This window comes from Camponotus vicinus, unplaced genomic scaffold, assembly GCF_025532165.1.
Source record: "Camponotus vicinus isolate PSW18456_S1 unplaced genomic scaffold, iyCamVici1.0 SCAF_9, whole genome shotgun sequence".
NCBI lineage: Eukaryota > Metazoa > Arthropoda > Insecta > Hymenoptera > Formicidae > Camponotus > Camponotus vicinus.
The window spans coordinates 3,418,617-3,444,644 of NW_028141981.1; the positions used below are offsets into that span (position 1 = coordinate 3,418,617).

At 39.3% G+C, this 26,028-nt stretch overlaps 1 long non-coding RNA gene across 2 annotated transcripts in view; it reads right to left on the minus strand.

Moving 5' to 3' along the window:
- LOC145977513 (uncharacterized) overlaps nt 1-26,028 on the minus strand; it is a 359,277-nt gene that overhangs the window by 155,866 nt on the left and 177,383 nt on the right. The window contains exon 3 of one of the 2 annotated variants that reach the window (XR_014440520.1): nt 23,301-23,354. The exons of the other annotated variant lie outside the window; for it this stretch is intronic. This is a non-coding gene — a long non-coding RNA (uncharacterized LOC145977513). Of the gene's footprint in view, nt 1-23,300; nt 23,355-26,028 lie in introns of those variants that run through there. 2 annotated transcript variants of the gene reach the window in all.

Sequence of the window (26,028 nt, forward strand, 5' to 3'; positions counted from 1 at the left end):
TCGACGCGAGCGTCGAGGGGAGAGGCCGGATTTAAAAGTTTCACGCGCGGCCGAGAAATTAGCTCATCTAATCAGCAACGGCAGTTTTAATAACATTCCTCGCCGTTCGTCTCCTTCCCCGCATGTCCCCTCTCTGCTTTCTACCCTGCAACTCGGCATCCGGCTACGCGTGCGTTAACCGTGTTTTATTTCCGCGACGCGGCCGATTCCCTTCCCTGGTTAAACCAGGGGGATGTTCCGCGCTCTTTCCGTCCATCCGCGTCTCTCAGGCGTGTTCAGGCTGGGCTCCATAATTCGCAGGATATGTCTATGAATCATGGCGCGGTGGGCTCGATGGCCACGCTGAAAAGAACGGCGCGGTGCCCGACGCTCGTAAACCCCGTCTCTCTTCCGGGCCATTTCCGATCGAAGTGTCGCGTGAGAAAACACTTTGCGTCCTTACTCGCAACGACGGGAATCCGTTTTGCGAGGGAGCCAACGCGAACCGGCCCCCTGCAAAATCCCGCGCGTGAAAGATGATTCATCATTCGGCACGAGCGTGGATAGATAGTTGGTGCGATTAAGTCGTATCTATCACGGATTACATTTCGACGTCGGTCGGGCGCGATCAAACTTGTAATTATTACACGATCGCGATGATTTAGCGACGCGCCGTGGGTCGCAATTTCACTGATCAATTGTGTGATAATCGAGTAATAAATAGATGATGAAGGTTCATCCATTTCGCTCTCGATTCGATAGGATAAGAGACCCAAATAGAACGGTTTATAGATATGTATTTAATTTCATTATAAATTAAGAGTAGTACACTAAACTAGAATTCGTCGAGAAGGTGTCGAAAAAAAACACGATTTATTTGAAAATAAAATTATAATTGCCTGCGTTATGTAAAAAGTTGCAACATGTAATCGCATGTTTTGTGTACGCAATATCAGAATAATATACTGTCGCGCCAGAGTTATTTAACATGATAAGGCTACGTTATGCCGCGAATATTTATCCACCGCTGTTCCTGAATTAATAACGCAGTAAAGCCAAGCGGTGCAAAGCGGTCCATTGAAATTTCCTGATATATGACATTATATGCGTCGGCATTATGACGCTCTTCTTAATTAAGGTATTGCGAGCACGCTGCAGCCGTGACGTATTTCCTTTATGAGCCGGCAACACCCGCGCTAAATGGGTCATGTTAGTATGTAATCTCTCTCTTAAATCTTAAATACACTTTCGTCCACATATTAAAAGAAAATTACGAAAACTAAATGTGCTAAAAAAGTGGAGAAGTGAAATATGCATTTATAACAATATAAAGTAAATGTTTGTATTTTGTAATAAATACTTGATTACTAGATAAACATGCTTGTAATACAAAATTATTAGTTGGAGATATAAATCCAATTTGATAAAAAATCTCTCGTACAAATAACTTGAATAGAAATAGAAAAAGTGGGGAAAAAATCCATCTTTACGCAAATCGATGAGACATGCATCGCGAGCGTGCGTAAAAATGGCGTCGGGGGAAGAGAGGTCAGTCTGATTTTCGTCGGCATTATACGATGCCATAATTATGAGGTGGATAATGACGCGTCCGGTCGTCCAACGAAGTATAGCTTCGTCGGACGCTATTTTCCGCAGGTGCGGGCGCATGACGGCGTTCGAAATTGCCCCTTCGTCGCACTTGGGGCCCACCTTCGTCCACATACCCGCACGACTACGTCTACGTGACCGGACAACCGTCGGGATAATACCGTGGAACGAGCGGCCCGTAACCCAGATCTGGCATCAACGTATAACCGGGGATGTATCATACGTACAGGTGTGTGTGGTTGCATTTATCGTGCGATACGCACGTGCGAAGATACGTGCGCGTCATGAGACAGAGTCTCATTTAAATGCTATATTTAAGGTAACTCGCGAATTCACGAGTGTCGCTTTGACGCCTTTAAGATACGGGTCGAGAGTATTTCGTGAAAATTAACGCCGCAGATACTTTGTTAGTAAGTAAGCCGTGGGTATGTATAATTATGTATATGCGTCTCTACAAGATGGGGTTTATAATAAGACCTGCGAGAAATTATGCGTGCCTCGAGGCTAGTGATTTTGTTGCGGATGAAGTAGCAGCGCTGTGAATGCGCGTTTGATCGATGCTGGATCCTTGCTGATTCCTACCTGATAATTGCTTTAAGGATTAAAGTAATTGGCAAATATCGCAATCAGGTGGAACGCAATTACGATGCATCTGATAACAAATGTTAAAATTACAATGTGAAAAGAAAATATGCAAGATATATCGATCGATATCGAGGCTCTGCCGGCTGTTTCATAATAGATGATTTATATCATAAAATACAGCGAAGAGAGCTGTGTCAAAAAGTGTCAAATTGTGCATTTATTATGTCGATAATTTTTGCTTAATTTTTTTTTGCGAGAAATTGGTAGGTGAAACATAGATATTAATGCAGAATATTTTCGCTCGATCGAGCGAGGAGATAGAAGGCCCCGATTTCGATGGACTCTTAATCAATCTTAAATAAATCGACCGAGAGACAGATCACTCCGTTTTCTGAGCCTCGACTCGCAAATTAATTGTCTGCTCCGGACCGGACGAATATATATTTCGCCTATAGATGTACTATAGACCGACACATAGATCTACACACATCACTTCTACACGAGCGGAACGAAGAGGATGGAAAATGTGGAGAAAATACGGGATAGAGAGGCTAAAGTAGAGAGAGAAGGAGAGAGGAGATGAAGAGAAAGATCCACCTGCCGCTACTCCACTTCAAACTCAGCCAACACTCTCCCTACCTTTCTCGTTTTCCTCTCTCAGAAACTTTCCATCCTCTAGCCATCCTCGAGACCGGCTCTCTCCCTCTCCCTCTCTTTCTCTCTCTCTCTCTCTCTTTTGTATGTGCCCCAAAAGCGCCCCTCAATTTAGCCCATCGGACTAATGGATTATTATACGCCTCCGTCTACATCAGAACGATCCCATTCTATCGAGACTCATCGTATCTTTCGCGGAGGTACCTACTTTCGGATCGATTAACGAGTTCGTCTCTCTTCAACGTGAACACGTACACACACGCTACTACACACACTAGTGGCACAACTCTCTTGCGTCGAACGATGTGGCTAGTACGGCTATCACGCAACCGAGCCTGAGAGAATGATAGGTCCGCGGGGGCGAAAAGGAGAGAAAGACAGATAGAACGAACGAACCCGATTACGAAGTAGTCCAATTTTCTGCGGCGCTGGATACAAATTGAATTCCACGTAGGATTAACGTTAACATCGACAGATTTCACGCGGCCGCTTTTGCGCTAGCTACGCTGTATTTCTGGGAGGCCGTTGGCCCAAACTGTCACCCATCCTGGAAAACAAAGTCCCCTACCTACCCTACGTGCATGTACGCACACGAACGTGTAATTCTCGTAACATTCTCGATACAGACGCGGCCGGGTACGTTTTGTATGACATTTTCGGTTGAGATCGACCTCAGTCGCGGCTACGTAAAATTGTTTTTTTTTTAATCACAAGGGCTTGTTCCATATCAGCAAAACTCCGAGAAATCTCTTATAACCGACAATTTATAAGTTTCACGTGACAAAAATTGTTTTCGCAATAAGATGGATGATTTTGTTTTATGTACATATGTACGTAAAGCTTGCATAATCGATCGGGATGTAATTAACAATGTCTAGAGAAAAAATTAAATCGTAAAAATAAAACTTCGAGAGAGTATAATTACAAGACAGAGATTAAATTGTGTCACGATTAAATCATAATTCGTTATTATTAAAGCACATTAAATTGTCACAACTTTATACATATATATATAATGTATTTTTTTTAATGCTTATATATTTTATTTATCCTTTTTAATAAGTTTTATTAAATTTTAAAGATTATGGAATATATTATAAACTTGTGTATTATTAATCTAAAAGTCTTCCCAAGCTTTCAATACATGCAAATAAAAAATAATAAAGAGGATATATGGAGAATATATTATGGCCATATCTCACGTTTAGAGAATATTAAAATGCGAGCGCGACTGAAGTCAACGCGTTCTTATCGGACTACGTGGCTTGTTTTCAAAATTCACCATCACGTTGCTGCCTGTAGCAAAGTACAGAGATAAACAATATATTGCGATAAAAGAGGTAATCGTTTACGCTGCCGTTGCTCTTGCATATCATTTATATATAACTGAATCATGCATTCGGTAACGTATGCACATTAATATTTAACGTAACTAGTGTACCACGTGCTTACTTTTAGTCAGATTACTTATGCGTAAACAACAAATAAATTTAGAATTCCTAGCGAAATAATGCCAAAAATTCAATTGTATATTTAGTAAAATTTTCTATATAAATGATAAAATATTATTTCTTTGAAAATCGTAATTGAAATGTATACAATATTATTTTTCATTTTATTCTCATCAGGCTTTTGTCGAGAGGAATTCAATTAAAATTTTATGAAAGATTAACGTTAAAGTTCCCGAAAATTTCACCGAGGGATCAACGCATTCGACGACCATATTTATCGTGTATTCCGCATGGAATATAAACTGCACTTTATGCGGTGGATGAAGGAAACGGTGGATCGAATCGGTGTAGAAGGTCTCCGAGCTTTCAGGAAAGAGAACTGCCGACATCTGCCGTCGCCCCGCTAATGCACCGTTGCATAAGAAATTGGGGAAATTAACTTACAACCGACTAAATTCCTGTGACGAGGGAAAAGCGGCGAGGCAGAAAGACAGGATAAGATCAAGAAGTGGAGTGCGAGGCGAAGGGGGCGACTGAACAGGGGCGGTAAAACGACGGTACCGTTGAAATCGTTATTGAGCCTCTTTCCAGACTTTCGTCGCCGGGAGTCGTCGACTACCATTTTCTTTAAGTTCCACGAGATCGTTCGGCTCCCGCTCGCTTTCCTTTCTCGGAAAAACTTTCTTAATTCGAGCTTTCCCGGGCCTCCTCGACAAAATGCAACGACCCTGGAGGATCTCTCGCGAAGTTCGCCGGAATAAGACATTCGTTAGATTCGGTTTAGCCGGTGTAACTGTGTTAGGAAATAGCTGGAATAGTACGTTGCGTCGCGTTGTTACACAACGAGGCTGCTGAATAATTCGGCATGATATCAAGAATTAGCTCCGCGATCGATACGACGAATAACCGCCGTCTGATCCGATGATTATCAATCTGCAATATCTCATTAATTAATTAGCGTAAGCGAGACGTGAATTAAATCTCCTGATAATAGCAGTCGCTCAATTTCAAATCGATTTGCCATCAAAAATCTATTCATTATTAAAGAGTTCGAAAGACGCTGTTGGCGTATTTTAATCTGTTCGTTTCAAATTAAATTAATGAATCTGTCATACAAAAGAAAACCATCTTATATTATGGCGCAAATTTTGAAACGCGAAGAAAAAATCTCGAGTCTCTCCACCGTCTTTCAAATATCTGAAATTCGCTCTCGGCGGCGAAAAGAGAACAAAAATACGAGAATTTCCTCTCGCTAAGCACGCTCCCATAGCCATATCCTTAAAAGATCCTCTTATCCTCGTCAGGGGGTCTATATAGAGGTATAAGAACGTCCGTTGGAATGGGGTGTGTCTTCCTTTCGGAGAAGAAGGAGCCATGCATCTCCGAGCTAATAGAGCCAGAGTGTTGCCCGCATGCCTCGGCACGCTGCCTTCGATCAATTTATTATACTCACTTAAGCTCGCGCACTACCCCGTGCCGTTTTGCGCTTTTTGCGCCTCAAGCACCGGTTGCATCTCGCTTCGTTTTTACTTTGCTGCGCATTGACTGTGTTGGTCTCTCTGTCTCACTTTTCAACACACACGCGCGCGCGTGCCCATTGGGAGATTACTTACCATTTTACCTTAATTCTTCTTATCTCATCACACACATTTCTTCTCGCGTGTCTGGGCGTCATTGATTCTTTCTCAAATTACTATCATAAAAAAGATTAGATCTAGTTTAGTTTTTCTCTTATTTTTTCTTTTTGCAAATATTTAATATCAATAAGACTTATCTTCATGTTATATTAAAATGTAAAAAAGTAGAACGTGTTAAATTATATATCTTATGCGATATGTCGTAGGATAATTTAAGGAAAAATACTGAATATATAATTTTGTTTTTGAGATCAAAATCTCTTCACACAGCTAAAATTAAAAATAAAATTTATGTCCCAAATATCCATATTTTTAAAAGCAAGCGAGCATTGGAGTTTAGAAAATTTATGATCCTATATAAAAACCGATATATTTACTAAAAATTATATAAGAAGATGATAAAATCATACTAAAAAATAGAAATGAAAATAAAATAGTTTGGAAAATTATAAGCACGTAGACTAATCTAATGTATTATCAAGATAGATATTTTACTAGTTATCGTTACTTAGATTATATAATCTTGCAAAAAAATTTTCAAAATTTTTAAATCTTGATATAAATCGATGTAGACAAATAATCTGATGGATTTCTGATGAGTAAATTAACTAAACGAACTAATTGTAAGTTCATATCTCAACTCTCTAGAATACAATAATTAATGAGAAACAGGAAAATGTCAATTTAGAAAATCAATGTCTATTCTACTTATATATGAAATGTCCTATCAGACAAATCATTTGTCATTCGTTTAACACTTGGCACTTTCAACAACATCTCGCGCATCATAGAAAACCTGTCCGCGAGCGATTATGATGCGGTGGTAGTTTAAAGTTCGCGTAATAACAGGCCTCGAACGCGCGCAACGTTGAGAATGCGCCTCGGGCTTGAAAACGTCGATCCCACCACTTCGATTAGTAGTCTTGACGCTAGTGCGGCAGGCATCGAGCCCCTGAGATAGTTTCAGTTACCATCGATAAAGTGCTAACGCTTGATTCCACCTCGTTTAAAGTTGAAGTCGTGCTCTCGTTACAAAGCCACGATAGTACGTCTCAGAATGCATCTCGACGAAGCGATAAAATGCATCCGTTATACGATCTCAAGAAGAAGGAGTCTATAATTAGCACATTACGTTATCAGCGGTGTTATCACACCCTTGCTCGCAAAATTTGCCGCAAGTAAATGGACTGCTTATCTCAAAATCTCAAATGCAAAGTAGTGCGAATAGGTATTACACAAAGTGTGTATTACAATTTAATATTAATGGCAAATTTCATACTATGCCGCAAAAGCTTGTAAGAAGAAGTCATGTTTGTTGGACTGAATATACGTAACCTTATTTATTTATAGTGTGTACAGAGATTGTACATATGTATTTATTACCAAACAGATTTTGAAAGTTTTCGATTAATTATTATCCTGATTCTCTCTCACATGTTCATTATTAATAAAGCTTTCCAATGAGAACCAGAAGTGGCTATTCATGAGTAATCGATTGTTGACGACAATGCACTCCACAAAACGATAGAAACGTTTGGGAAGTGTTTGTAGACGCGCTTAAACATGCGGAATGTATGTATATATAGATAGTTCAGAACGACCACGTAAAACGCGAAACGTCAAACGGTTACGGCAGCCCACTGGGGCTTTACGAGACTTTACGATGGTCGTATGAGCCGAGATTTGACATAGGAGAATACGAGGGGGCCTCGGGGGTTTATCTCAGAGCCGGTGCAGTTTGCGACTCTGGCACTCGCCGCCGCTTCCGCCTCGTCTATAAATATGAGCAGTGATAAAATTCATTGGCCCCTGGTTGACCTACCAGCGCCCCAGGGCCGCGAAAGAGAGAGAGAGAGAGAGAGAGAGAAAGAGAGAGAGAAAAAAAGAGAGAGAGAGAGAAATAGCCACATTATATAGATATATTATAGATTGTACGAACTTCCATCAATTTCATTTCCTCGTCATGGATTATATGGCATTTTTCTGTAAAATTATTGGTTTTTTATGTAACCAGGTAAACATGTACTTCGAATGGAAATATTATAAAGTGTATTTTTTCTTACAAAAAAGTCATTTTCGTTAAATTATTGCCGCCATAATTAAAAAATAATATAAACTTCGATATTGCTTAACAGCTTAACTGATAAATTTATTGACAAGATATAGTGAGAAATTTGTTAAGACTATATATAACTTTATTATTATAGAAAATCGATATTCCAAATAAGTTTCTATCAGTATAAAAATGACAGTAAAATATATCTATCGAAGATGAGAAGTATTCGAGATAACAGACTTGATCGATTTAATTATTCACGTCTCGCATAAAAGAAAAGCGAGGAAAAAAGGCACAGGGCTGTTTTAAAGCTATGGACGATGTCTCACTTTCTCGATAATGTTGTCATATAATAAAATAAGAAAGCGAGAAGAATTATAAGTCGAAGCCGCTTACATTATACAATAATGACGTAGATAACCACGATAGTAATGTGAAGAATGAAAAAGCGAGAAAAAAGGCGAATGACAGGGGGGAAGCCAGAAGCAATCGAGTGGCGGAAAAGAAATAACGGAAAAAACCTTCATTTGAAATGCCTTGCTTGTTTGCTTGCTTGCTTGCTTGCTTGCTTGCTTGCCTAGATGTCGAGCGGTTTCAGTCGAAATGCTTGTAGGTAGAGGATGAAGAAGAATGGAAAGAAGAAATGGCAGGAAAAAAAGAGCAAGCCGATAGGGATGACATCCCTTGAGATACCACGAGACACAATCGAAAGCGCACGAGACGAGGGAGAAAGAGAGAAAGAGATAAAAATATAAAAAGCGAAAAAGAGCGAAGGAGGTAAAGCGGTCACGCTTCAATGGAGATCTCAAGTTTTTCCGCCTTTTGAGCAGCGTATAATTGGAGCTTGAAAAGCCGCGCGCTAAAACGATCCGGTATATATATACGGCCAGACTAATGACAAAAGGCAAATTCCTAATGATCCTGGCCTAAATAGGGTTAGTCTTTATCTTGGCAGTTAGTTATGATGACAGTCTTATTGTCTCGCGTTCTACGCTTTCTTCGCGTTGGTAATTCGCTCCTTTGATCCGTGATCGGCGAGATATTTTTTTCACTCCATAGCGGAATCCATCAGCTGCCGTTTTCTCGCATAAGAGCGATCGGCAACAGCTTTGACGCAGTTTGATAACAAGAACACAATTCCCGTTTTTTTAAAATGCTTTCCCTTCAAGAATTCTGACAATATTTCATTTCTACGATGGCTTTGTACTCACGCGCGAAAAACGATTTCGCCGTCTAACAGTCATGCAAAAATTCGTAAAGCGAATTCGAGGATGGGAGGGAGAGAGGGAGGGGAAAGGTGCGAGAGTTTACGGTGCAAAACAACAACAACAACAAGAACAGCAGGAAATTGCGAGATCCCGTAATTTTCAGCGCGTCGAGTATTTCATAAATAAAAAGTTTGCCAACGATGTGTCCACGACGAGTGGTCGAGTTGAAAGAAATTCGCGAGCTCTCCATAGCACACTTCTCTCTCGCAGCTTATGATAGTTTTCCAGAAAATAACATCACGATATTTTTCCCGACACTGATGCCGCTCATTTTCTGCACGATCATTCGTGACGAGATTCATTTTCGAATTTCATTCTTACTATTCTCGACAAAATTTTGCGCGAACGAATCTCCCATTTAGTTGTTTTAAAATCGCATCTACTTGTAAATTCGTTAATATTTGCTGTTTACAAGATATTTAAAATAAAAATGTCTCAATTAAACAATAATTGTTTGTCTAACGCTTTATCACTTTTTAATTTATGACGTGTTTATTTGTGATAATTATAAATTTCTATTTCCAACTCGATCTTACGTTCATTTTCTCATATACAAAAGTGTGTATAAAAACATATCATTTTTATGCAGTTATTGTCATATACTTATGCTCCCCACGTCAAGGCTGATGAATCACGACTGACGTAAAATCATGGTAACAATATCGTGAGGAAGAAATACATGGGGTGCCGGCATCAGTGTCAGTAGCGCACAATTTAATACCGCGAACGGTGGGGCGAACGGCCAAGACGACTCTACGACGTTATTCGGGCAGTAAATAAACCTGTCCGCCTTAAAACAATAAGAACATCTTCCGGACTGAGTACGCATCACTCCTTCGTTTCTCTGCCTTTTTCCCGAGCAATTTCGCTCGGACGGGAGGCCTCGAAACAGAAGAGGGGAAGAGGAGGCGAGAGATGGCAGACGGGACGGCGGAGCGAGAGAGCACCTGCAATATTTGTCAGAACCATCCCAAGGACAAATTGAAATGACGTGTATGAGATGGAGTTGTCACGGTCCCGCTGGTATACACACGAAGAAGGAGAGAGGTAGAAAAAGGATGGAGAAAGAGAAAAAGCTACATCGTACGCAGCACGCGATACCACCGGCTAGATTTGTCTGCGCTCGCGCGGATAAAATGCGAGGAAAACGTCTCACCTACAACTCGGGAAAAACTGCTCTTTCGAGGTCCTCGAGCGTAATTTTCCCGGCAGGCTGCCGGGAAATTCTTGCTTTACACTCGCGTATATTTTGTCATAAACGATTTAACATTTCGAGTAGTTGTTATTTCTGAATATCAAAAAGATAATGAACGCGAAAAAATACACCTGTTGTATGAGAGAAAATATTTCTTTCATAATTATCGCTATTTATAATTGCGACTTACATATCAAAGAATGTACAGATACATTGATAACATTGCGTAAAAAGTCTTTTTTTACAATGGTGCAAAGACACCTTGTAATTGTTATTCAGTTGATTTGACCATCGAGCTAATGCAGTCGGATAAGAAGCATCTTATGCATGTGCATGATGATAGAACATTTCATAAGATACGTTCTGAATCTTTGATTGCATATTAACTCATGCATATATTACTGAGATTATATTATTCATATAATTTCAATTTTTTATATAATATAATATAATGAGATGAAAGAGAATTAAAGATAAGATCTATTGTCACACATATCATCGAGTCATGGATTCATTATACATCATTTTCATATGCTTATTTTATATCCCAATATAATAACATTCAGATTAGGACTAAAGGCGTCCTTGATATGGAACATTTATTTCACAGCAACGTCATGCTTCGTTGGCATCTTTTTGCACCATCACCCCGACATATTCCTGATACATGCCTGGCAGTTCTCGTTCAAGGCCGCTCTTTCGTCCTCGTTCGATGTTCGTTGTAAGCTTGGCGCTATCATATCATTAATTATCGAGATGAGCTCATTAATAATAACCAGAAAAGGAGCACGCACACGCCGATAGCATGGACGAAAGTTATCCTTTGTCCCAACTTCCGCCCTTGTAAGGCTTTTCACGACGTCGAGCGACATGACGAGGCCACGAAATTTTCATCACTCTTCCTTTCATTTCATTCAATGAAAAAGCCTCGAAGAATTCTGTTTTAATCGAAACATATTTATAATCTTTCCATCTTCATGTTCAGGAAATTGATAAATTCTATAAATCTCTCATTATGTCTATATTCGATTAATATTAACTAACAAAAAAACTTTGTATTATTTCGATCAATAGTTGCACGCATTTTTAATAAATAAAATAATAATTTATTCGCTTTGACAAGTGAAATCTACAAAGAATTCAATTCACGTGAGTTATCGTTTGAACAAAACTATTCGAAGCATTTTCTAAAATTAACTTATTTCCTGTCCTTTCTAATCACACACATTGTCTGTAATTAAGCGATCAAGCTAACAACACAGGACACACGCAGAGCCAAGTTCGTGCTATGAATACCTTGAAAATATTCTCAACCGATACTACACCGATGATGTATTCGTCGAGGCATACACGTGTTGCGATGCAATACACTCATAAACGATTAAACATGTATCGTGCATATATGCGAGACGCTGTCTAAGGTACTAAACGAAAATTGTAGGCCTAGTACGTAGGCTGTTCCTAATTATATGCCATTAACCGAGGCACCGGTATGTGCGGTTGTATCCTATGCACGTGTGTCTACATGAAGGATAACGCTCTCATGCGTCGAGGCTATGCATATCTGTTTCGAATGCATATGTGCCATCAGAAATTCACGTGAGGTCGTAGGTCGTAATACTCGATAAGACTTATTTTTATATCTACAACTCGCGAGCCAGAATATTTATTATTTCTTAATAATAATTTTTTAATAATTTTGATGAAAACGTTTTAGAATAAACAAATTAATAACATAGAAGCTTTTTTAATTCTAAATAATGGAATTTAATGGCGCGGAATACATCATAAGACACGTGTATTCTCCTTCTTACAAATCAATGTTGATATGTTATTGATGAAATCGAATTATTAATATATCAATTTAAATTGAATAAAACATAAGACACAATACGATATTGTGGTGTGATGAATTAAAGGATTTCTTGAAAATGATCGTAATACAATTCTGATACATAGATACAATCTAATCTGCGCGACCCTTGTCCCTTGTAATTTACGTTATCTCGAATCTGCAGGGTCGAACACGAAATGTGTCGCGACCACTTGGTTTAATGGCACTTAACGCGTGGCACAAGAAAATTGTACGGTCCTTTGTGCACGATAGACATTTGCTATCGTTGGACAAGAATAAAGGGTAAAACGATATAAAATAATAAAGGAACTCTCACACATGTAACACAAATATTTAATGCTCGTCAATTTTAATTTAATATTCAACGCGTTTATAATCACGGTCAAACTCTTACCAATATTTTCAAAAAAATAATAAGGTGCTTTTCTGAACCAGAAAAGTATACAATTATTTTACACGTCGAATTAATTGCTTATCAGCAAAAAATAAGGAATAAACATGGCAAAAGTCGCGCGAGGTTTTTAATGAAATTTCCGTCGCGGCAGGAAAACGGAATCCATAACTAGCGAGTAGTCAAAGTAAATAAGCTGAACTCTGATCTCGAATTCAAAATTACGAGCTGTACCCGCAGCGTCGAGTCATCTCTCTTCGCGAAACAACCGTCTAGAGACGTAATAACTTTATTATCGCGCACCGCGGAAACGGTAATTTTGATTTGTCACGCCAAACGCAGACGAGGCGTCCGAAATCAATTACGAAGTTCGGAATAGCGGCCGCAACATCGTGCGGCTCCGTAGCCGTTGCTCTGATTATTCATCAACCAGTACGGATGGAACAGTAACGAGTAATCGGGATATTTCTTCGACATAGTTCATTTCAGAAACTGTCGACAACTTTTCGTCATTATGATGCATTTGATAGCGTAATCGATACGGGAAAAGTAGAATAACATGAATGTCAGATGTCGGTATCAAAAATAAACACGAAAGCACGATACGCTTAAGAAGTAATTATACTAATCAAATATATATGTAAAATAGAACAAACTTTCTAACGTAGAAACTTATCTGACAGTCAACATCGTCAACGAGACTCTATCGGAAATGTCTAAGCGAAATGTCTCGCTAAATCAAAGTTTATTTCTGCTTCGGTGACATCTTTTACATATATATATACGTATAAAGCTTAAGTAGCTAGTGCCAAGGAACCCGTCTAATCTTTCCTCTCTAATCGCTACGCGGCAAGAAATTAAAGCGTGGAACACGACAGCCGGGGACATTCTCATACCGCAGAAAAAGGAATTCCTGATACGCAAAGTGCAAAGTGGTCTCCTCCCACCGAAAGCTCTTCGGCGTTACTTCATTTCCCATGCTTCGCGTTGCATTTCCACGCGTCCATACGCTAGTGTACACACACACACACACATATATACACGGACTACAGTGCCCGTCGTTCGGAAGAAAAAGTTCCGCGACGTTGCCCGGTGGACGAAAGTGGACCGAATAACCGGGACTTGTTGTGAAGGACGCGGAGGGTGGTTTCGGATCCGCGGTTAACCGGAAAGCGCCGGTTCCGGCGACGCGACGATATAAAACTCACGGGATGCATCCGCGTTTCTTGTATCCCGGCAGCGTTGCTTTTTATGCCGGGAGCACTTTCCGGAACAAAACCTAGCTCGAGACTACGACAATCTAAAACTTACCCTTAAAAACCTTAGCCTTAGCGTTGCGATATTCCGTTTCTTGTCGCAGATGACATTTGGTTTGTGCGGCATTAGATACGGAGAAAGAAGGCCGAAGAAGAGATTTTTGCCTCGCTCGAAGTCGTCCAACTATCACCGCCGCGTGACATCGTGTCTAAACATTATGCATAGGCGAGATTTAAAGCTTAAGGTGCGCCCGCGGTTCACTTTGCATCGTGAATTGAATTTAAAGCACGCAACGCGCGCACACATCGTACGCCAAGTTCCGCGTTAGCGGATAAATAGTAGGGTTGCTTGAAATTCAACACCAATGTTAATATACGCTCCGCGTAATGTATTCGGCGCTCCAAAGTTAACTCCTAAATTAAAGCGCCTTTAAGTTCGCCGTGAAATTCATGGAAAGTCGCCGCGAGACCGTTCCCGCGATATATTAAATTCATTGGTGCCTGTCTAGTCGCTGTAAAAGTCAAAGCACCCAATGGCTTGGGAATTAAATGTACGAGAGACAAAAAATATTGAATTTGTCACACGTGGACCGTGCGACGCGTGATTGTTATATACCTCGATGATGTTAGTCCTCGATATTGATATAATGCGCGTCGAAAAAAAAATTTCGCGTGCCTCGGCTTTTTTTAACCAAGATTCCGTGCCTTTTAATAGTCCGGCCTTAATGTCAAGCGCACTCCTCGTCTCTGTAGAGAACAGGTCTGAATATTTTATGCCATATTTTAAAAGCAACAGCACCTGGACTTAAAACTTCTTTTTCGAGTCGGCTGCTTTAGTTAATGTTTAAAGAGATATGTTCGTATTTCTGTATCGCGTATATGATGAATTATGCTGCGGCAGATTTCGTTGCTGAAAATGTTTACAACTACGGAAGAAGAGATGGTGTACATTATATACTTGATATTTACACAACAATATTTATCTCTCCGATGAAAATTTAAATAAATGTATCGTGTAATAAATGTAACGTACATTTTTTCATCCAATGTCGATTTTGTAGTATTTTAAACTGATTATTCCCTGGATTATTCACACATTTTATTCTCAAAATATTTTCTAAAACGTGTTATTCCGAAATAATATTCATATAGCGTATATAGATAGCAAAATATGTATATAGCTATACATATAAAAAATTCAATAAATTTTAAAGATGCGAAAAAATCATCAAGATAAATCGAAGGAGATCTCTGAGAAAAAAACAATTTAGAATAAAGAATCTTTCTCTCTCTTTTAGCATGGCAGTCACGAATAGAAAAGTAATACGACAGAATACAATGAATCTTTTTCCTCTTAAATTCATTATAAATATTATTACCAACGTGCAAGATTTCAAAACAACGATAATGCATGAGATTAAACATGATGCGCAATAAAAAAAGATGTTTCGTAGTAATTTCGTTTGCAATAATCATTAAAGTTAAGGCTCGTGACACAGATAATTTTGCACGATATTCCCTGACAAATCGTTCCGTCTAAATAGTTCCCGACATCTACGTATCAGAATCGATCTCTAACAATCAACGTGTATGTGTAATCTACGAACGTATCTCCACGTGTCTCGGTAATCGCTCCATCCTGTCGTCCTGGTAAAGTATTTCCTGAACCTTTGACGGTAGTCTTCTGAGCCCGACGGAAGTAGATCGATTGATTGCTCTCTACGCCTCACGGAATACGTCGATAGCATCATTAATCAACGCACGCGCGCAGAGCTGTGGCAAAATACGCCTCACGCAAAATCCCCGCGCGCGTTTTCCTATCTTTGGCTTTTCGCACGCGTGACGTACACGATCGAATCAACTGGATTTAGGGGTAGATAGAAGTAGTGATCGAAGTAGTGATTTTTCATGCCTCCGTATACACCCCTTCCGTTCACCACGAAACGGCACCGTAAACCAGGACCTGGACGTGGCTTATCTTTTAACGATCGTATGGTTTTACGAGCGATTTGTGGAGACCAAATTCGGTGCTGTGGTCTGGCTGCTATTGTGTAATCATTGCATGTATCGCTACTGAAGTTTTTTATTTGCCCTTTATCGTTATAAATTGTTTAACAGATACATATGTGACAAGACAAATATTAACTCTAATTTAATTGATATTTTTCTCCCAATATTGCAGCAATTATTGCGAAATATTTTGTTTTATTTTCATAAAATTTTTTAAGGGAAAGTTTTTCTTATCGTCTCGGACAATCGAATCGTAACGTGCAAGATGGATATTTATTGTTTGCTTGAAAAGCAGCACGTAATCGCGACATAACGGTCCGTGAACGCCAGCAACTATGTTTTACATAAAGCGCACTCGCGAAAAGCATCTTGGAAGAATGGACGATGTACATGCTCGCATAATTTACGACGCGAATTTAACGACTATATTCCTCTTGCGCTCTGACTTTTTACTCCTGCCTCATCTCGCCTCCTCGTATTTTGCTCTGCCGCCTAAATCTCTCGAGTTGTGTTCTTGCTCGTTCAGAAAAATATACAATTATGGAAGAAACTACTGTTAACATAATAGTACACACAATATTTTAGACTTGTTCTATATTTGTTCTTTTAATTATTTCCCTCGTTTATCTCAGAACTAATCAAAATCTAAACATATATTTTTTTTAATTTGATTTGATAAAATCTTAAAAAAATCAAGTTATTTTTCCAAATTATTTATAAGTTTCGACGAAGCTGATTGACTTTTGCTGCCGAAAACTTCAATTTAAAAAGTAAAAGTTCACATGCTCTTGCCAAATTAATGACGTTGATATTTAAGTACATGATCGTCTCCTACATGCAAACCACGCTCTCGCTGCCTGATGAGGAAAGTTACTATGCCTTAACCACTTTCCCGCAGAAAACTTTGCAACTTAAAGTATTCAACGTATCGAAGATTCCGGAGGGCGGTTGAACGGGCCAAAGTGTAGTTTCTAATTAATTTCATCTAACGACCATAACCACTCCGTAATTACCGTGAAACAACATTCTCCGTTATGTTTCTGAAGAGAAAACATCTCTTAACTTAACGTCGCCGTGTTTGTCACCGAGCAGAGCGACAAAAGAAATTCAAGAGCATAAACTCACCCTTCCCACTTTCAGTTTGCGCGCGACTATATGTATCCTGACGAAAGGAAGTGTCTCATTGTTAAACTTTTACTTTATATTCGCGCGCTAAATGCGCTAACGCACCAAGCTGGATGAAAAGTCTCATCCCTGACGTAATTTCGGAGGGTGTCTACTGACGTCAACCAAGAAATGTACGATGTGCCGTTTCATTTAAATTGCAGGCAGCATTTAGAAGAAGTACGTACAAAATTAATTTGAATTTTGTTTATTTAGAATTACTTTGCGCTGCTAGATTTTCATTTTATATATTTACTTTATACAGAGTATAGCTTTCCCTATACGATTGAAGAAGTAATTGTTATATCGGAAACTTTGCTAAAAAATAGAATCTTTTTCTGACCTCAATCACATTTGTATAAATTTTATATTTGTCGTTCAAATTATCAGATAACTAAAAATATCGCGGAATAAGGCGAGAAGGGAAACCTTCGTATTTTTATAATTCAGATGTCCTATTTTATACAGATGACCGACAAAAATAATTAAATCACACATGTCGATCTTAATAACTTATAAGAGCTAATCGTGAAAGACTGTTCTTGTTATTTTAATCCAGAAACCTTTGAATTTGCTATGCGGGTTGAAGAGTATCGCTGGATACCGATGGCTGAATTAAAGCCTCGCCGAGCAAAACCGCAGTGCGATTAACGCGCTTGCTCTCTCTTGAATATCTAGTCGGGTTAAAAATCTCTTTAACGCGCAAAGGAAACTAATCAAGTACAGGAGTTACGTATTTTCAAGCGAGATAGCCAAGCGAGGAGTTCCGCTCTCCACGGTCGGCAGACGGCGAAAAACAAACGAGTATTTTTCCGCGATGCGTTGGGAGCGAAGAGAGACGGAAAATGTATACACGCACGCACACGCACGCACACGCACGTCACGTGTATTCAGCTTCCTGCTACGCTGTGTGCTTCTATCGGGATTGCGCGAATCGCGATTCTCACACCCTCGCTTCATCAGTCGTCGATTGTTCCCGCGGAAAAGTTAATTGAACTTTGATTTCGACCGGTAACTAGAATCTCCGTACGCCGTCCGGCGATTGATTTACGTTAGTTTTCATTACGCGAACGCGTCGTAGGGATTTTTTTACGATATCTGCTATCGCTGCTCCGGGAAAGCAAGGACAATTGCTTCGAGAATGATCAAGATTTTCGATACGAAAAATTTCTCGAATAAGAATTGTTTTCCTCGTTTCACGATAAAAAATTGCACTACACGGATGGAAAATCGGTAGCATGCAAAATCGTTGCAAAGGAAATCGACAATGAATGGATCAGAATTCCAACAATAAAGCCGCTCACGGGGACCGATAAGCTCGCTTAATTGAATGACGGAAAGCCATCGCCGGTAACGCGTGTCATGCGACGACTATCACTTCGTTCACAGTGAGATAGGAAAATACAATGTGTGTGAAAAATCGAGGGAAATGGATAAAAAAATCGCGGGCTATTCGTGCGCCAAATATTAAACGTTTTACGCGGCCGGGCCAGCTATATTTGCCCTTTAATAAAAATCTCGGTAACCGTCGGACTTTAATAAATTCGAACTACAAATTCGTAGGTACCGTGCTCTCGGTCCTTCCACTTCGTCGGTCCTGTTTTAACCGGGCTTCTCCTATACTTCGCATGTGACATCCGTTGCGCCAACATCGATCGCCGATCGTAAATGGATTCCCATTAAAGTACACCGCAACGGGCGACATCGGCAGAACGCAATAAGCTCGGGATAAGAATTAAATGAGAACAAAGGAGCCGTAAAATAGAAACGGTCAATTCTGGCGTAAGCGAGAGTAGAAAAAGAAGGGAACAGACGGAGAGAGAATTTTTAAAAGGGCTAGGCACGACCACAAGCCGTTTCCTCTTGCTTTTTTTGCCCATCAACTCTCTTCGAGACCCATTCTTCTAGATTCGTCGCCTTCGCTTCGACCGTTTCTTCCCATGATTTTGCGCCTGGTTATCTTATCAATGATTCTATTGCACCAAAAATTTTATCCCCTTTCCATCGTCTTCGTGGCGATATTTTAACTGTGCGCATACTTTAAATTAAATTCGTGCCCATTTTTATTGCTTTAAATTTCTAACCGATATATATTATAGAAATCTCGACTGTTCTCTACGTTTCTTACGACTGCAATTGTCATGCCACAGACTGTGAAATCTCTTTGTGACACACGCTATTTTCAACACGTATTAAAAGGGAGCATTGACGAATCACAAGCAGAGATAGGCGGTGTGCGCTGCCCCTTGTACAGTTTGTACGTAAACGCATGAACCTGTTTGTCAAACAACCTGTCAAAGCTTTGCCCACCCAATTTTCCACAAACAGTTAAGCCAACAATGTAGTGCCACCCGGGTACTCGCCATCTCCCTTCTTCTTCTTTCAACTTCCCCTATGTTACTGTATTCACTAAAGTAAAAGAGAGGAAATAGGAAAAAATGTTCAAACCTGAATTTTTTCAATTCATCTAGCTACTTGAAATTTAAAAACATTTCTTCTTTTTCCAAAAACTCATTATATTGTACGTCATCCCAATTCTCTATTAACGTATAAGTAAAGTCATTGAAGGAGAGGGTGAAATATCACGAATTTTAGCCGAATAAACTAAACTTGGAAATTTAAAATAACCATAATATGCGTAATATCGGAATAATAATTTTCAAATTGCTTGGAGTAAATCTCTTTCATTTTTTTATTGTTAATTATTTTTTCCATAGAAATGTAAAATGTAATCTTTTACGTTCTAACATTTTTTAGCTTTTGTTTTTTATTTTTTTTTTTTTGTTGGAAAATATACTAGCATCATTTGAGAATGTTCATATTATAACTTAATTTCTCGTATAGCATTGTCTCCTTCAATGACAATAAATAATTGAATTCCGGGCGGTATACAATCAACAAGTAGATTCTTCATTTCCAATTACTAAACTCTCTCTCTCTCTCTCTTCTCCCCCCCCTCCCTCTCTATTTGAGCAATTTTATTCTCATCAGGAAAGAGAATGGCGAAAGCAATTCGCTTTGGATCCAACTATTTTATTAGGATCTGGATTAGTTTGTTACGATGAAAACGAGGCAGGTCAAAATGCACTTGAGTAAAAAAAGCCAGCGATATCGTCGGGAACGAAACATAGCGCAACTAATGACGATAGTTCCTCCACTAAGAAGAGGATTAAGACTTTCTCTGTTGGTCTGCCGAACGGCAACAAAAAGATATGAAGATGATGGATGATTCCCAAAGAGCACGGCTTTTATATACGACATATAAATGTAGATAAAAAGTTTCTTTTTCTAATATGTTTGACATGGTATTTCTTTCGACGAGCATGCAGACTAAACTGATAACATTACGAATCCTCCTACTCGCAAGCAAAAGCATTATATTTCGCGAATGAAACATTTGTATAAATGAAACAATTCTTATTCTTCAAAACAGAATTAATTAGAGTCTATAAGTGAAAAATTAACTATTTGCATATTAATTATCAGGCTACTTTATATTGAAAAATTGCTATGAAATTTAAAAACTTAATTGTAATTCATAGAGAAATTAAATATAAATGTAATTATAAGAAAGTTAAAAGAATCGACTAATTTTCTCAGTTTTAACGAACTTAATAATTAAAATAACTTGCGTCGATAAAACGCAGCTCATAATCGTGTGCTTTAAAACGTGGTAGTATCGAACGCAAAAAAGTTAAATGTAGCGTTGTTTCGTAATGCTCATGCCATTCGTAAAAGATGCGTGCTCGATTACCCTGGCAACGCGACGGGATAATTCAAGCCGTACGTTAAAAGCCGAATTCATGGCCCGAGTCAAAAACCACGGCAGAGCTGACAGATATCCCACCCTCAAATTCTAGCCCCTTTATTTCTCGTCATTTTCCCTCTCTCTTTCTTGATCTCTATCTCTCTATCTCTTTCTCTTTCTCTCTTTCTGTCTATGACTGTTCCTCTCCATCTATCTCAACCGCTAGCTAAAATTTCTGGTATTGTTTCTCGCTCTTGGTCTAACACATTCTGTTTCTCTCTCCCTCTCTATTACCCCTTCGTGCGCGCACCGCAAACCTTTTCTACCATCATTGCCTACCCCACAATGCCTATCCTCTTTCGTCTGCGAACAGCTTTGAATTTTTATTCGACAAAACGAATGAAAAGTCGCGAAAGAAAAGAAGAGAACAGGTGTAGCGTGTGCGTGCGAGAAGAAGTGGATGCGTAAGAGGAGAGGCAGAAGAAAAAAAAAGAGAATACCGGGGTATCTCGGTCGCGCGCAAAAGCTTTCTTCAAAGAGTGCTCCATTATCCGCGCCAGGAAATCCGAGAGAAGTTCGAGCATCCGCTGAGATAATCGAATTCTTACTTCTCGACCGCCCTTTATCTTCCCGCGGGCCACCCTGCGAGCCCTTCTCCCTTCTCTCCACCCCTCCCTTCCCGTTTGAACACTCACTTGAGCATCGTCGGGCCGCATACATATTTATCCTCCTTTATAATGCCTGCTTCTGTTATGCTGCAATATCCTCTTTTTTGCTCGGCCTCATATTACACTTCCGCTTTTACACATCCACAAGGTTTAAAATGATAGTGCGAGTTTTACGCTGCTAAATTAATCGATGGAAGTGGATCTTTCAAATCTTATTCCACTCTCTCTATCTTTCTAAACTATTTATTAGAAATAGATTTAAAATTTTCGCTTCACAAGAAAGATAGGATTTTAATATCATTCGCATTATTTACGCCACGAATTCTACAACTTAAAAATTGTTAGGTTGTAAAGTGCAAAACATTAAAAGAAAAAAAAAACGAAATTATATAATAGTTATGTTTGAATGTTCACAAACAAATGATACGTATATCATGGACGTTAAAGATTTCAAAAAATATGAGTTCTCGTTTATAGGACTCTATCCTCTCGCCAATAATTTACGCATATCTGCTCCGCGCACTGATTAAAGTTGGGGGCGGATCGGGGGGAGAAAAAGGATCTCGAGGTCGTAAAAGCGTGGACTTTTAATAATGTTGGGAGCGACGCGATTTCGTTGGTACGTGCGCCCTCCGCGTCGGAATCGTAATTAGCGCGTCGGAGTGCGCGACGTTCACCGATTTGATTCTCGGTAGTAGTATAACTCACACCACCAAGTTATCGGAACAATCGGGTGACTGCGCGCGACCGCTTTTTTACATTTTCCGAGGCTAACTGTTTCGTGCGTCGACTGCAAACCCGCGCGGATAACGAGGTGACTACCGCCACGGTTAAATATCGATTTGCTCGCCATATCCACTCTAAATTATTACATTTATAAACCAGTCTTGTTACTTATGTAACGCCAGCGGCATTTTGCATGTACACAAAATGCGCTTCCGAATTACCGTTCGTTCCTTCAATTTTCCAATAAATAAATAAATTTTATTTTATTTCAGATACATTACAAGAATGGAGAAAAAAACGATGACTCAGATATACTAAACGCTCTCTCGTTAATTAATCTAGATTTGTTCGCGTATTCGTTTGTACATGTAATACTTATTGTTAGTATACGCAGAGCGTTATTACTCTGAATAAGTATAGGATGAATATATTTTACTTTCTGTCAATATAAGATCTATAAAATATATGTTCCTCGCTAGTGCTGTAGGGCAGGAGGACGAAAGAGTAAAGCGAATGTAGTGTGTAAGAAAAGGAATAAATAAAAGTTGTCACGTAATTTTTAGATCTTCCAAGGAGCATTACCGCTTTTTTCACATACAAGTGGAGGCTAATGCGAGATTGATGTCCTGTGGTATTAAAAATGTATCACGCGGGTCGCGCCCGAGGGGGCAAGGCTTTAGAATTACAATTAAGTGTGCAATTTATTCGGCCGCGTTATTTCCGTATAAATTTTGCCATTCGCCGGCGCTGGTCAGAACACGAAGGGAGGGAAAAGCAAGGTAAAATTAATGCGTCTGCTCGCGAACTATAGCGACGCGGCCGAAACGAGCAGAATTCTGAGAGAAATTAGTTTTTCTGACAAATTAAATATTTTTGATGATTCTTAAAATATATGAACAAGATATCTTTTTGTAATACGTCTTCAATAAGTTTAAACTTTTGTTGAAATAGCATAAGGCAATTATATATATGTCTCCATAAATTTAAAAATTAGATTACAATATTTTATATAAAGTTATATGATATATAAGTTAATGATATTCACTTACAAAATTAAGTCTTGCTCCACATGTCTGCATCCACAAGGATAATATGGTACTTACCTGAAACAAATGAAAAAAAGATTATGATTATTTTTTCAGATAAGCAAATAAAAATAAATTGTTTATGCAAAAATTGCGCAATCTTTGTACATAAAAATTTATTTTCTTATTTCTAACCATAATACTACTCAGAGAAATGGAAATTAAATTGATTACGCTCACAGCTCCCACCAATGAATAGCGAATATCTCACATTGTAATACAATCATTCGTATTCATTTGGTGTGGTTTTCTATAGCGGTTTCGTGCAGCCATCCATTTCTTTTCTCTTCAACTAGGACTGATGATTCCAGCAGGAATAGAAAGACAAAGGTTTTACGATAACCGTCCCGGCGAAAAATACAATATCTATTCGCGAAGATAGTAATTCGCGCTTAAAACTAAAATACGACGAAATCAATTTTTTTTGTAAGAAACTAACATTCGAAAATTTGCATATTTGCTTAATTGCGACATGTCGTTTGTAGCGTACCTTGTACGTTCTATACAAATTTCATTATTCGAGAACAGCGGCGAATGCTCATATTCCTGATAATTGAATCCATTATCGAGGAGCACTTAACCGAAAGTAGGTCAGCCAAAACTACAGTTATCGGCCAAAATTCGGTGCCATTTGTCACGTACGAATACGCCTTACAAGTTCGTACCAGCTGTAATGCTACATGCTCGGTCCACGCGACATCACCCGAGGATTTTAATGGAATTCGACCATCCCTTGCAAGATAGTACGCGTTCCTCTGTGCATGTAGTACCGCTTTCGATCCATTTTATTTCGAAGATTATATTTTCAAAGACCATCGCGTTATCCGTATGATAAAATCGATATCGATATTGTCGCGTGCGATGAAAATTCCGGAAAAAAATTTCAAATTTTCAACGGAGTCAGTCAGTCTGGAATTTACACCGTTCCGCGTCGATCGATCACTTCCACTTTGCATGCCGCTTCGAAAGTTGAGAGATTACAGCGTAGTAATCTACATCCACGTAAGCGAGGCTTTTTTAAATATCAGATCAAACGTCCGCGAAAAATTCGGGTCGGTGACCCGCGATTTGAAATTCAATCGCGTCATTTTTACAGCACCGGTATACAAGACCGTGTAAAATCCGGCCAAAGCTCAGCCGTATTATTGACTAAGAGATTCCGTGGCTATACACGAAATATAAACCGTTTCTTTCCCGACGATATTGTTCAGCGATATTTCCATAGGCAACGGTAAAACCTCCGGCTTTATTCGCAGTGAGAATTATTTCATCGCAATATATAAATTTGATAATTTCTCACGTGACTAACATACGATATACACAATGTCCAATATTATATTTTTCATAAAAAATAATTTTACAATACCGAAAGTGCAGACGCGGAATGTGCATGATAATACTATCTGCTTGTTGGTCTGTTGCATAAATATGGAGCTTGGTTCCGAATACGTTCAAGTGCAATCGCAAAATGTAATTACTGTTGTAGAAGCAGATGACGCCGCGACACCGTATACAATTTCACCGAAGCGTAAAATGCTGAAATGTTCGTGACGCGTATATAACATTATTTATTCGCAAAGCACTCGTATTATCGGTCAAAGTCGGCTTCTGTGTGTGGGAAATTGTACTTAAAATATCTTGCGTGCGACACATGTTGTCGCATTGTCCTATTGTTGATAAATTGATGTTTTTGGCTGCACATAAGATTACGTTAGGCCAATAAATTCAACAAACCATATGCTAATAGAACTACGCCAAGAGTATAATTGCATACAAGTAATTTACATTAACATAAACGTTTGTAACGCGATCACCAAAGCAGCCCAGATCTGTGTCACCGATACCCTGGAACGTTACACTTTACGCGAAACGAATTCGCACGAGTTTAACCTTGTCACAGATATCGCGATACAATTCGCGGAAGACAGCTTCGCTTTTCATCGAAGATATAAATCAATTTGGTATAATGCAACGTTCAAAGCGGAGCTTTTTACCAGTGTGATTAAGCAAGAAATATGTTCCGCGTAATTTCGTTAAGCATAGCTGACGTTCGAGTCTTCGACCCAGAGAAATGTCATGTCGCAACATCGGATCGATGTCGGATACGAGATCGACGGCTCGCTCTGGCTCCTCGCCGAATATTGTGTCTATTGAATAGATTCGCCGGAATCGTTTTTCGGAGATGTATTGCGTATCGAGTCGCGATGCGTATGGCACGAATGCGCAGAATTTTGACACAAGCAAAACGTATCTACGTTCCGGACGAGCTTTTGACGCGCCGTCGACGGTGGCTCAGGTCCAATTTCCGTTTTGGGAGACGCGAAGCGGTCTTATCGTTCTCCGTCTGAATACTCCTTGACACGAGCTCGCCCCCCGTTGTTTGGCGAGCTCTCCTGCCTGAAAGCAGACCATCCTTATCGCGGAAGGGAATCATGTCATTTAAAGTACATCAATTCGTTGATCTCTCGCGTGGTCATTGTGGGATTTGGGCTCCATGGAAGGACATACATGTGCTATCAAAGAAGAGACCATCGCGTCGTTTCTACCGTAGACGGACCAGAGGCGCCAGAATTTCGGGCTAATACTAGAAGAGACCAATTCCCTCGCGTCAGTATTTTTCTCTTTCTTTCTACGTGTCATTTGCATTATTTTATTTTTAAATAGACATACGCGTAATGAAAATATTATTAAG